The following is a 14,519-nucleotide window of genomic DNA, read 5'->3' as shown; positions in this document are numbered from 1 at the left end:
CTAACCCGCCCAGCACATTTTTGTTGTAGACCATGCTGGAGATATATCTCCATGTCTATTCTTATATATACTCCATTCGTTCCTAAATATTTGTCTTTTTCAGATTTCAAATGGACTACCACATACGGATGTGTATGTAGACATATTTTAGAGTGTAGATTCACTCATTTTGCTACGTATGTCTTTTCAGGAAGGGGTCAGATTTGTTCTTGATTTATTTATGAGGTATCCAAATGGCACTGCACCGCCAAGAAAAGAGGGTAACATCAAAATTATGGACTACTTTTTGAGTATGTTGGTAAGGTCCGGTCATAGTCACTTGTTAAAATCTCTAAAAAGACAAATACTCCCTCCGTCCGGAAATACTTGTCATCAAAATGGATAAAAGGAAATGTATCTAGACGTATTTTAGTTTTAGATACATCTATTTTTATCCATTTTGATGACAAGTATTTTCGGACGGAGGGAGTAGAAAACAGAGTTGGTGATGATGGTGTGCGTGCCATCCTGCAATATAGGCCGTCGGATTTATATCTAATGGATAGGAAAGAAACTATGGCAATTTTGCAAAAATATACCCACACGTCTCTCCACATTCGCAAATAAGGCCTTCCCTCGTTCGGTCTTTTCTCTCACAAGATAAACTACTCATACAAATGCATCTTGATGTTCCATGCAATGCACGGGTAGCTAGCTAATTTCTTTTAAAGTAGTTGCTGCGATAATTGGGTTGAAGTGATATGTTTTATGTCCGCCCCGAATGATTTCATATTCACTAGTAGTAACAAAGAAAAGGTTGCCTTGTTAATTAACAGAAAACAGGGTGAAAACTATCACATGAGGCCGGTAAAAACAAGGCACACTGGGTTCAGCGTCATCGTCACTACAGTTGTGCATGCGCGAGAAGTCTACATATCGAGGGGACTACCGAGCGAGGCACCGAGACACAATGTTTGAGAGAGAAACCAATTGACAGATTATGATCAGATCGAGTTGTCACCCTTCTGTTGTCATTGTTGGGGGGGGGAGAGAAAGACGTATCGAGAGTGTGCGCGGTAGGCACAGAGGCACAACTAGCGAGTGTGTGTGTGTGTATGAAATAGGAATCGATAGATTATTATCAAGATTGATGTGCCCCCCTACTCCTTCAGTGTTGGGTAGTGTGTGTGTGTGTATGTTTGACAGAGAACCCAGTCGATAGATTAGTATCAAGATCGAGGTGCCACCCTACTCCTTCGGTGTCGGGTAGTGTGTGTGTGTATGTTTGAGAGAGAAGCCAGTCAATAGATTAGTATCAAGATCGAGGTGTCACCCTACTCCTTCGGTGTTGGGAAGTGTGGGTGTGTGTGGGGGGGAGGGGGCAGTGATACTCACATATCTCTACTCTTATAAAAAACAGAGTTGGTGATGATGGTGTTCCTGCCGTCCTGCAATATAGTCCATCCGATTTATATCCGACGGACATGAAGAAAAATATGGCAATTTTGCAAAAAGATACCCACACCCCTCTCCGCATTTGCAAATAAGGCATTCCCTCATTCATCCTTTTCTCCCACAAGATAAACTTCTCATACAAATGCATCTTGATGTTCCGTGCAACGCACATGGGCATCTTGCTAGTAGGGAGAAGGAGTTTGTGTGACACATATCTAGCTATATTAAGGGATAGGTATATAGCATATGTATGAGAGACATTATTATACTTTGAGACATTAGTGGCTGTGGGTGGGCGGAATTAAAGGGGTGGGCGTGTTAGACATAGAGAGCGTGTGTGTTTCTGTGTGAGAGACTTGTAGGACGGGGTAGAAAGACGAATTTAACCCTGACGGAGGGAGAGAAATACACAAAGTGTGCGTGTGTGCTTTCGATGCCCACAGGGAAATGAGATATGTATGCGTGTGAGAGAGATTGCACAATTCATTCACGTATCACTATCTAGCAACCGTGGACGTGCATCGCTTGAACATAAGTCAATATCTACTTTGTATCGTGGCCAAAGGTACAATATCGATTCAACGCTATAAAGATTGGTCACTCACATATCATATTTTTTCTATTTAAATAAACCTTTTTCAGTTGTGCATGCCAAAGTTACAGTGATGTTTCTTCAAACAACCAATGTAGCTATCATGCACATGCACCATTGTTACTCTTGCATTCAAATTCATTAGTCTTGGATGATTTAAGTTTCTATTTTGATGTAATATATGTAATAGTCATATATGAACTCAACGGTTACGCAATTTGTGAAATGGAGGCTATGTAATCATATGAGGTAACACTTTTAAGTAGCTAGCTACAATATCCATTTCTTTTTGTCCGCCTCTACACTAACACGTCAATGCATTATGTTTAAAGTAAATAACCAATGGCACTAAATTATCTATTTACACGAGAAATACATAGGCTGAGCGTTTGATCCCCTTTTTGTGAACGCGCCACTACACCCGTACGATTGGCTGCGCCCGTGTGAACGTCCAAGTTATCGGCGCATCATCCCGAGTTATTGTCTTTTTTTCTGGGGTGGACTTCACACCAGTTATTAACTGCTGACGCGTGCCCCGTGTACACAGTCTAGCATGACCTTCCCGCTAGCACGGTCCAAAATTAGTTGAAACTGGATACGAACGATCCCGCGGGCGGCAAAATCTCCCGCCTCCTTCTAAAATTTCCGCCACCTTAGTCTTTAGCATGCGAAATCCCCCTTTTGTCCTTGGTGCACGGAGACCAACAGTTACAATACCGCCCTCATCTACATGATAGGTCGGGGCTGATTTGGTAACTTTCGGTTCCCCCCACTACACGGCACCCCCATTTCCTCTCCCCCTCTAGGAAAAATGACTAACTCCACAGCACCAGAGCATCTTACATCACGCCGTCCATACTTAATCGCCCTTTCTCCCCTCCTCTCTCGAAACCCTAGACTGCTCATCCACCGGCGTACCATAGCCCATTCACTGCCAGCGGCGTCCACCTCGCCGGATCTGCTTCTGCGGCCGCATCTACCCCTCCCACCTCCCCTAGAAACAAGTAAACTGCTCATCCACCACTGCACCGCAGCCCATTCACTGCCGGCCTTGTCCACGGCGGCGGATCTGCTTCACCGGTACTCTCGTCAACCGCCGCGCATCTGCAGCGGCTCATTCGTACTCCCCACCGGAGACGCTTCGTTCACACCCCCTGGAGCCGCCCCATCGACGCCCCCGTCGACGGCCTCTGATCCTCTTCGCCGACACCTTCCTCAACCCTACCGGAGGCGCTTCGCTGACACCTTCCTCAACCCTACCGGAGCCGCTTCGCCGACACCAGCGTCAACCCTACCGGAGTAGCTTCGCCTATACCATTCTCAACCCTACCGGGGCTGCTTTGCCAACTCACAAGTCCACGGCCTCAGATCCGCTTCCTCGCACCCTCATCCAACCTACCAGAGCAGCTTCTGACGCCCCATCCATAGCCGTAGATCCGCATCGTCGACACCACCCTTAACCCAACCATCGGAGGAGCTTCTGACGCCCCGTCCACGGCCGCAGATCTGCATCGTCGACACCATCCTTAACCCAACCACCGGAACAGCTTCTGACGCCCCGTCCATGGCCGCAGATCCGCGTCATCGACACCATCCTTAACCCAACCACCGGAGCAGCTTCACCTACGCCCTCGTCCACGGCCACAGATCCGCTTCGCCCACACCGTAGTCCACCCTACCAGAGCCGCTCCACAAACACCCTACTCGACGGTTCTAGATCTCCTTACCGGACCTCGACAGCCAGCGCAGCGTCATCACCCTGGACATTTCTAACCTGATTCCCACCGTCTGGAGAGATGCCAAGCACCCGCCACGGCCTAGGTACTTGTCACCTTTAAACCCGTCCAGCATCACCTGCCCGATGTACTTCAAATATACTAACCGGTCATTGTTACCTGTTATGCAGCTGGCAAAAACTACAAGGACGATGTTTCTTCTGGATCTAACAGCTTGTCCAACCAAGATCCTGGACTGAGGCATTGCTATGATCTTGTAAGCGCGTCTCTCTCTCTCTCTTGTATTGTTCTATGCCTGCCAGCGTGCTTTGCTAGGATTTTCGACCAGTAATCCCTTTGTGCAGACAATGATTTCTACTACTGGCTGCTAAATTAGATATGTAGATGTCATACATGATACTACTTCGTACCTCCATTCCTAAATATAAATGTTTCTAGAGATTCCACTATAGGCTACATACGGAGCAAAATGAGTGAATCTACACTCGAAAATGCATCTATATACATCTGTATGTGGTCCATACTGGAATATCTACAAAGACATATATTTAGGAACAGGGGCAATACATTACACAAAATCGTAGGTGGCATGTAGGAATTCTAGTGCACTACATTAGGCTCCCTTAGAGTGCCTGCCAGTCCAGCATACAGAGTCATGGCTAGTTTATAGTACGCACACAATCGTTAATTGGTGGTTTAAATATGCGCAAGGGAAATTAGCCATGTCAACTTGCAGATAGGGTTACACAATGAAAAAGTACAAGATGTATGTGGCAATTTCATGGAACATCGCAAAAAAAGGAGAGGCAGCGGTGAGCCTATACAGTGTGCTATGGTACGTCACTCCTCCATTGCAATCATCGTGACATGTTATTTGTATGCCAGTTCTATTAGCCAAGTTTCTTAGGGACAGTTATTACGAGTTATCCTAAGAAAATAAGCACCTATGAATATAAGCTCCATGTAATACGCCAACCAGTTCTTTTCATTGTGTTTTCAGCTTATCTTTGGTATGATCAGTGGAAAGTCTAGATTGCATTATTTATATTTTTCATTTTGCTGCACATATGGAAATTAATTTGACTTGCAAACATCACAAATTGAACCCAGTGTAGTAATTAATATGATAGGAAAACAGACCATCACTATTTGCTCAAAATGCAAATACAAAGATACCATCTACTTGGCACAATCTACTTTGGTCAATGTTTTCCATAGAGATCCCACTGCCTAATTTAAACGAAGAACGCATGACCCACATTTAAATGAAGAAAAAAATTGTTGAAATTCGATGGTCCAAGTGGCTGGTTATTATCATATAGCAGCAGCACCTGAAAGCATCATATAGCAGCAGCAGCAGCTCATAGCAACTCATCATACAGCAGCAGCAGTCTGCAATTCATCATATACCAGCAACAGCTCATAGCAATTCATCATATAGCAGCAGCAGCAGCAGCTCATAGCAATTCATCATATAGCAGCAGCAGGAGCAGCTTGTAGCAACTCATCATATAGCAGCAGTAGCAGCTCATAGCAATTCATCATATAGCAGCAGCAGCAGCTCATAGCAACTCATCATACAGCAGCAACAGCTCATAGAAATTCATCATATAGCAGCAGCAGGAGCAGCTCATAGCAATGCATCATATAGCAGCAGAAGAAGAAGCTCATAGAAATTCATCGTATAGTGGATCAGAATAAAAATTTGGCAAAAAATCATAGGAGATCCTCACCTTGTTGGATGAGCTCATCCTTCAACAGCACCTCAAGGCCATGGCCTAGGAGGAGGGGAGGGGGAACAAGGTGCCTTCTGCCGCAGTGTGGCATCAACCGTAGTTGTGCAGCGCCCGCTGGAGTAGTGCATTGGACGAACCATAGTGGAGCAGCTGCTGGAGACCATGAGAATGAGGGGCGGTGCTAGAGGGAGGAGCAGCCAGGGAGATTTGCCCCTACCCGCCGGCCATGTAGCCTATCTAGACATAGCATCATCGAGGACCAGGCCAGATGGGACCAGTGGCAACGGCTCGCTGGAGGAACCCTAGTGCTGCAGGTAGGGGATCGAGGTAGAGGGAAAGGGGAGAGGAGATGCAAGCGGGCAGGGCAATGAATGCTTGCGTGTTTGTTTTTACTTGAGGGTCAGGTGTGACACAGGCGTCAGCAGTTGCATTTTGAGTGTAATATAGGCAGACAACAGAGTCATTTCACTATTCCCCTTCCCTTCAATTTTTAGTGAGGTTCTACCCGAAACACCCCCCTCCAAAGCGAAATTAGTTAAGCCCAAGCCCATAACTCAAAAATGACTTCTTTACATCTTTTATGGCTTATTTTGACAATATACCCCGAAAAGGCGGAATCAAACTGGCCCTTAACCTGCAATTCAATTGTGCGTGCAATGATGAATCACTCCTGCCTGCTATCTGTACATTTAGGCATCATCATACATGGCATAACCTAATACATGTGCATTCCATTGTAGAATCTGGAATATGCAATGTTTATGTTAGTTCATACATTGCACATGATGTTTAAATGCCCCTTAAATCTGGTCAATCAAGTGATGGTCTTTAAGCCTCCTGCTTTGCTTCTTTTCTTGATATGTAAGATTTGCTCACACATCTGTTCAATTGCTTGTTTGCATCAGCCAGCCATACTAGGACTGTTTGCTTTGATTACTTGTTGTTCTTGACCTAACACTCTAACAGAGCTTGTCAACGATTTAAACACTAAGGGCTGCTATAGTGGGGCCTTGTCTAACTCATAGGTGAATAAAGGTTTGGCTGTACACTACAGTAGGCTCTCCAAGAGTACCTGGAGATCCACTTCGAAGGTATGCCTAGTTTTTACATAGTGCCGACATAGTAAATGCTCACATTGTGTGCAAGTGCAAGAGATGCGTCATGTTTCATTATGTGGTGTTGTTTTGTTATAATCTCATCCTTTTGTGTTCATAGACTGGAAAGTATGCATATTTATCTTCCAAGGAGACAAGTAACTAGTTTGTGTCACCTTGCAGGGGGGGTGCAATGAAGATAAGATTGAGGATTTCCAAGTACAAGATGTTAGGAAGGAGCCTTGCAAGAGAAGTAGGAGCTGCGCTGAGCCTCTTCAACCTGCTAAGGTAAGTCATTGTATGCAACTCAACAGTTCAATTCCTTGTTTGTTTCAGGCATAGTTAATTTTCTCTTTTCAATTGCTTTATTTGTCCTCACTTAATGTGATGCCCAAATAATTATGCCTGATGTTCGGTACTTGTATCACTATTAGTTGACATAATTAAAGGCCTTACCATTTAATTACTCTGTCGAAGTGTTTCTGAAGCTTTGAAGTCTATTAACCAACTATTATTGCATGAGGCTCACAATCTAGTTTATACTATGCTAATGATTGCATAGTTTTGCCTGCTGTAGTATGTTTGTATGAAACCCTCTGCTATTCATTATGCTCCCTAAGACTTTAATTGAGGTACAGAATGGCCAACTGCTTGCTTACTTATACGCAACATGCTGTCTAAATTTGTAACTTGTCTGTGTTTTCGATTGGGCCCCAACATCATGCTCCTCTGGTGAGCTAAGAGGGATTTCTGTATGCAGGCTACACAGACTATCTCTTTTATAATTTTTAAAATATCACCTGCTTATGCTTCATGATGTGTAACATTTTTTTTGTGAAAGTGACGTGTAACATTATTGTTAGTCCTGTTTTGCCATGTAGTACAAAATAGTGTCTTGTTTGTTTCACTGTTGTAACTATATTTTTGCCCTAGTCATGTGTACTTACAGAAACATTTCAAGATGAAGTGACATCAACATAAAAATCTGCGAGCAGTGTGGCATGGCCGTTACCAAATGATTATGGATTGGAATTGGAATGTGCTGATGTTCTCGAGCATCAACTAGAGGTGGAAAGACAACGTGTACATGATTGTCAATGTATAATCAACAAGTTGAGACTGGACATGCAGGTATTAGACGCAGGAGTCAAAAAAAAAGAAACAAGACACCGAGGTAACCATGAAGGAATTGGAGATTTTGCAGACTGAAATTTGTGCTATCTGAATCCGGCTAATCCTATTTTCTGAAGAGATTATAGTTCAAATGGAGTTAAGTTGATGCGCGTCCATGATGTATGAGCCATATTTGCCTAGTGTATGTAATTTGCTGTTTGTGTATGCTTTATTATCACCTGTGCCGTACCATCATGCCCAGTGGGTATAATCGGCTGTAACTTCTTTATTGTATACTGTAGGATTATTCTACCTTTCTATGCCTTGATCTCTTTGTTGTATAGTGTATGCTTTTTAGAGGTGATAGTATTGAGTAGGATAATTCTTTGAATATGCTATATCGTTCAAACGGGGGCCAACTCGCCCGACCATGGGCCTTCTATGTCTCGTAGGATCCATGGGCCTTCTACGTCTCGTAGGATCCACGGACCTTCTATGTCTCACAGGATCCATGGGCCTTTTACATCTCGTAGTGTCCATGGGCCTTCTACGTCACGTAGGATCCATGGGCCTTCTATGTCACGTAGGATCCATGGGCCGCCGACTCATTTATGGGTCTTGTACTGGCCTTTAATGGGCCGTAGACGGGCCTATAATGGAAATCATACGTTTTATTGGTTGACCATAACGGGTCGTTAGTAGGCCGTATTTGGTGATGTTATGAAAATGGCCCAACAGACTAACGGACCACAAACGGGCCGACTGTAACGACGGGCTGAATTTGGCCCACCAGCAGAAAATGACGGTAACGGGCCATAAGTAACCGAATGCTGCAAATGAGCCCAAGATAAATGGGCTCTGAGAAGGCCGAAAGATAACATAGGCTGGAAACGGCCCAACTGAATAACGGGCCCTTAATGGGTATAAAGCGACACACTGTTCATTACGGGCCAGTTTCACCATGGGCCGTTAATGGGTCTAAAGTAATACACTGTTCATTGCGGGCCAGTTTCACCATGGGCCGTTAATAGGCCAAGAGTTACATAGGGCCTCGTATGGGCCGAAAGACGTCATGGGCCATACATGGGCCAGAAGTGAAAACGGGCTGGAATCATATTGGATGGCCCAGATGATGCTACTGGGCCTAATTCGGATAGGGCGTAACGGGCCTTGGGTTAGCGGGCTGTAAATGGGCTATGCGAACATGCCGTTAACAGGCTTTCCATGGGCTGGCCCGTCGCCTTTTGACGAAGTCAAACGGGCCGGCCTTTTCACAGGAATGGGCCTTTGTTGGGCCGTGCCACATGTCAACGTATCATAGGCGCCTTCTGTCTAATGAGTGGATGACATCTGTCCCAACAATGAGTCGACACGTGTTTCCTCCAGCCAATGATGATTTTACACGTGGACAATCCCCATTGGTCGGGGCTGTTAACGGGTTATCGGATCCAAAACCCGACCCGATAGCTTAACGGCGTTCCGTTACGGTGGATGCCACATGTCGGTCACCCTTGACGAAAGCACTTCTGTGACGCGCGATTTATTGTCATGGAAGTGGACACTTCCGTGATGATAATTTTGGTAATGTCATCGAACACTTCTACGACAGCACAGGTATGACTATCTCGATTCTGTCATAAATTTGTCATGGATGTACATGCATGACAAAAAACGCGACCTACTGTAACAAACACGTATCATCACGGAAGTGTATTTTTTGTACTGCACGGGCAAAACCGCCACGTCCTCCACCACCAGACTGGGTTTCAAACTTGACCAAAAGCCATTCCCCCCACTCGCAATCTTCCTCCACATGTATTCCATCTCCAAATTCAGTCATCACATGTCCCATCATCTCGCAAAAATAACAGAAGTCAGGTAACTTTTCATACTCGACTGGATATTTCTTCAGTTCCTTCAGAGTCATAGGTACAAAGCGAACCAGTGGTGTGTTGAGCATCACAAACACCCGCGCTCGCAAGTATTTAGTCGGATTTAGTCGACCTTCATTAAATACCACGTTGATCGGTGGGACTCCGACCTTTCTAGCTATTTTCTCATATACTTCTCTCTTCTTCATAAGCCCATCCGGTATCCCAACAATCCTTGACCAGACCGGAATCCTATCCAGTCTATAATCGTCGACATTCGTGATACTGGCATACTCCTCCGTTGGCACTGCTGAATCCCTAAACAGCCACGGGTCACAATTCATGACTCGATTCCAGTCACCCAAGCACATAAACTGCGCCAAGAACATATTAGGGTTCATAGTCTTGAACATCACACCCTGCGCCGGGGTCCAGGCGTTCCTCTTCATTTTGAACAGGGCTACATGGCTAAAGGGTTTCTAGGTATGAACCCTAAAGATCGCTATCCACCTTGTCTCCCTCATTAGGTCATCAACTTCGCCGGATAGATCTAGCTCCTCTTCTTCTTCACCATGCAACTTCAGGCCTTCAAATCTGTCCCTCAAATTCGCCTTGTATTCAGATGCGTTTTCACCTCCATCGCCGCCACCACCGCCAGCCGCAGAAGGACACGTGGCAGGGGGACGATCTACTCTCTCGTCAGCCATGCCGACACTCCCATGGGTTCCGGAGATCGGTGGGATCACGCTAGGGTCGCTACACGAGCGATCTAGCGTGAGAAATTGATATGGGTTGGGTGAAGTTTTGGGAACCCTAGTGAGTCGCCAGGGGAGTAGGGGAACCCTAGCCTAGCTAGGGGAAAACTCACTAGCATTCCTGTGTGTTAAGTCTATTGTTGATATCGCGTCTACTCTTACAACCCTTGTCAAGAGAAGACAACGTCGCACGTGTCTGGTATATGACACCTGGCGTAGTGGAATTGGATCTCCGACATCGCTCTGGCCCCCCTTGTGACTGTGGAGTACATCGACCTATGGCGCGGCATCCAACAAGTCTTCCTCTCAACAACCCTAGATATTCTAAATTAACTTGGCGCTGGTCCGCGAAGGAAACCTACTCTACGAGCTCCTGTTATACCATGCTCTTCACTGGTCCTACGACAGTGCTGTTCTGGTAGCTCATCTGGCGTAGCTGGGTGCCCCTCAATGTCAAATTCTTCTCCTGGATTGCATCGCAGAATCACTATTGGACTGCCGATCGCTTGGCGCAAAGAGGTTTGCAACACACGCCTATCTATGGGATGTGCTCCCAATCCCAGTCCTTGATCTTCGCGTAGATATTTCTGGGATCTCCACTGAAGAGTGGGCTCATAGGTATAATTTGGAAGACTCCCTCATGGAGATCTATTCCAAGGAGGAGGGGTTCTGGCGCCAGCGGGGGTCTTTCAATTGGGTGCTATTTGGTGATGCTAACACAACCTACTTCCAAGCCATCGCTAAAGGCCGTCGGAGACGCTGCTCCATTCCCCTCCGATGGGAGGGAGGTCAGCTCTTTCAGGACCCACCGGCTATTCGCTCGCTCGTGGATGACTTCTACAAATCGCTATTTGCGGGGCGACTTAGGGGTGGGATAGCCCTTGCTGACCACATCTGGCTGGCCGACCAGCGCATCTCCCCGGAGGAAAATGCGGCCCTTCTCACCCCTTTTGATGCCTCAGAGGTGGAGTCTTTCGTCAAAGCTATCAATCCGGCCTCGGCGCCGGGCCCGGATGGCCTCCCGATTCGTTTTTTCCAGGCCTTTTGGCCGATGGTCAAGGAGATTATCCTTGACCTGTTACGTGAGTTCTCCAGGGGAACATTAGACATGTCCCGGCTTAACTACGGGATCATCTCCCTGATCCCCAAAGTGCTGGGAGCCGCTGATATCAGGCAGTTCCGCCTTATCACAGTTCTTAATGTTATCTTTCGGATTCTGGCCAAGGGGTACGCCACTAGGGCGGCCCTGATTGCTCCCCGGATTCACCACCCGAACTAGTCGGCCTTCACGAAAGGCAGGTGTATTTTGGATGGGATCCTCGTTCTCCACAAGGTCATCCATGAGGTCAAGAGCAAGCACCTTCGTGCGGTGTTCTTCAAGATTAACTTTCATAAATCATATGACACAGTCCACTGGTCCTTCCTTCGGGAAGTATTGCTCAAGCGTGGGTTTGACTCCCACTGGGTAGCCCGGGTGATGCAGTTAGTGACGAGTGGTCGCAGGGCTGTGAACGTTAATGGGGAGATTGGGCCTTACTTCTCGACTGGACAGGGAGTTCGTCAAGGTGATCCGATCTCCCCATTTCTTTTCAACCTTGTAATTGATGCGCTAGCTTCAATCCTAGATTTGGTCAAACAGGCCGGTCACATTAGGGGGATTTGCCCTCATCTTGTAGCCAACAGAGGTCTGACACACCTCCAGTATGCTGATGACACCATTATGATGGTGGAAGGGTCAGACGAGGATATTCTGAACCTCAAATTCCTCCTCCTCTGCTTTCAGGAGATGTCGGGCCTTACGATTAACTTCGCCAAGAGTGAGGTGATGGTCCTTGGATACTCCCAGGAAGATGCCCATAGAATCGCCAATCGCTTGAATTGTTGAGTGGGATCCTTTCTGACCACTTACCTAGGCATACCAATTAGTGACACGCGTCTTTTGGAGAAAGACTTCTATCCAATAATACCCAAGCTCCAACCCAGGATGGAGCCTTGGCAGGGGAGATGGATGTCCAAGGCAGCTCGAGTGATTCTAATGAACTCCTCCATTATTAGCCTCTTGATGTACCTCATGGGATTTTATAGTCTGCATGAATCCCTTCATCATGAGGTCACCAAGCTTCTCTCTAGATTCTTCTGGGTTGGAGAGAATAATAAAAACAAGTACCACAAGGTGAAGTGGTCTGAGATTTGTAAGCCCAAGGACCAAGGGGCCCTTGGGGTCATCTCATCCAAGCGGATGAATACCGCCCTCCTCTCCAAATGGCTCTGGCGTATTCAGACCTGTGAGGGAGGCCTGTGGTTGGAGATTATTCGCGTGAAGTACCTTCACGGGTAGCCGTTGGCCTTCGCCCCTCGTTCTAGAGGGTCCCAATTCTGGCAAGCAGTGATCCGTCTAATGCGGATCTTGCGTATTGCGACATCCATTAAAGTGGGCACCAGATCCGACACTCTGTTTTGGCTTGATAGATGGGCTGGACACCGGCCCTTTGCGGAACGCTTTCACGCGTTATTCTCGATTTGTGCCCATCCACAGCTTTCTATGGCTGTGGTGATCGCTGACTTGGGAGCTATTGCCTTCCGCTGCACCTTCGGGCCGACGGAGGGCGAGCAATGGAATGAATTGCTTGCGTGTATTGCCCTCCACCCGCCCTCCCATGAGCCCGATTTGCTCTCTTGGCACCTAGAACCGAGCGGCCGATTCTCAACTAGGTCCCTATACCAGGCGATTGTCCCCTCTCCGGGACCGGTAGAACTAGCGGTTCTTTGGGAAATCAAACTCCCCTTGAAAATCCGCATATTTCTCTGGCAATGGGTCCGAGGCCGCCTTCCTTCGGGCACGGAGGTCCAAAAGCGTAATGGACCTGGGGACGGCCTCTGGCCCATTTTTTTGGTTCTAGAAGACTGCAACCACATTTTCTTCCGATGCCCGGCAGCACAATTCTTATGGAGTTGTTTCCGGGAGGTGATTGGTGGTAATTGGTGCCACGACAACCTCCCAGACTTGTTTGGGGAGGTCCTTAGGCTCCCCGGTCCTAGTCGACCACCCACCTGGGTGGCGCTGGGTACCCTGGCTTGGACATTATGGTGTTGCCACAATAAACTTGTCATCAAACGTGTGATTCCATGCCGTGTGATTGATGCAATCTACAAAATGTGTGGCTTCTTACAGCTTTGGAGACCGCTTAGCAAGCGGCGTGACCGAGACATCATCGACAACATCATTGCGGATCTTGGTTCTTCGACATCGGATTTTGCTCCACCGCCACCTCCAACGCCTCCTCCTCCCGAGCCGGATTAGTCTTTTTTAGCTCTGTTTGGGGCTTGTCTTGCTGTGCCCCCAGCATGACTTTATGACTTGACTATACTTTGTACTGACTTGTTGGATGCTTGGGTCGTTTCTTTACAATATAAAGCAGGGGGAAACCCTTTTTCTTATTATGGGATGTGCTCCTGGGAGGATGAGACACTAGACCACATTTTCCAGATGCATCTTTTCTCAAATCACCTGGCATGAGGTGCACTCTTTGTACCCGGCTTCTGATTCTACCACCGTATGGCACGGCCACCTTCTTCTCTTGGTGGTCTTCTAGCACCATGGTGGCTCCCACCTTCTTATGGAAGGGTTTTGCATCACTCACAATCATTACTGCCTGGGCCATCTGGAAGCATAGGAATGCAATCTTTGAGGGTATGCAACCTTCAAACGACCAGCTGCTTAACACAATAAAGTCCGACGCCAATGGACTAGATAGGATCATTTCTGTAGCCTGACCTCTCTGTATCGGGGATCAGCAACCCCCTCTCTTCGGCTCATTGGTAACCCATGTACGCATCTTGGGATTACTCCACTTGTATTCTACCCCTTTTTATCAATGGAATGATACGCCTCCGCGGGTATTCGAGAAACAAAAAAAATCTAGCTCTAGCAACTACCCAAGTTTTTGCCTCGTCCATAATCGTCGCTGCCGCGTGTGTGGGTAGAGATGCTGATGTCTACTACACAACCTTCTTCTTGTAGAAGTTTTTGGGCCTCCAAGTGCAGAGGTTTGTAGGACAGTAGCAAATTTCCCTCAAGTGGATAACCTAAGGTTTATTAATCCGTGGGAGGCGTAGGATGAAGATGGTCTCTCTCAAACAACCCTGCAACCAAATAACAAAAAGTCTCTTGTGTCCCCAACACACCCA

This window comes from Triticum dicoccoides, chromosome 3B (assembly GCF_002162155.2).
Source record: "Triticum dicoccoides isolate Atlit2015 ecotype Zavitan chromosome 3B, WEW_v2.0, whole genome shotgun sequence".
NCBI lineage: Eukaryota > Viridiplantae > Streptophyta > Magnoliopsida > Poales > Poaceae > Triticum > Triticum dicoccoides.
Note: the sequence above shows the minus strand (reverse complement) of the source record.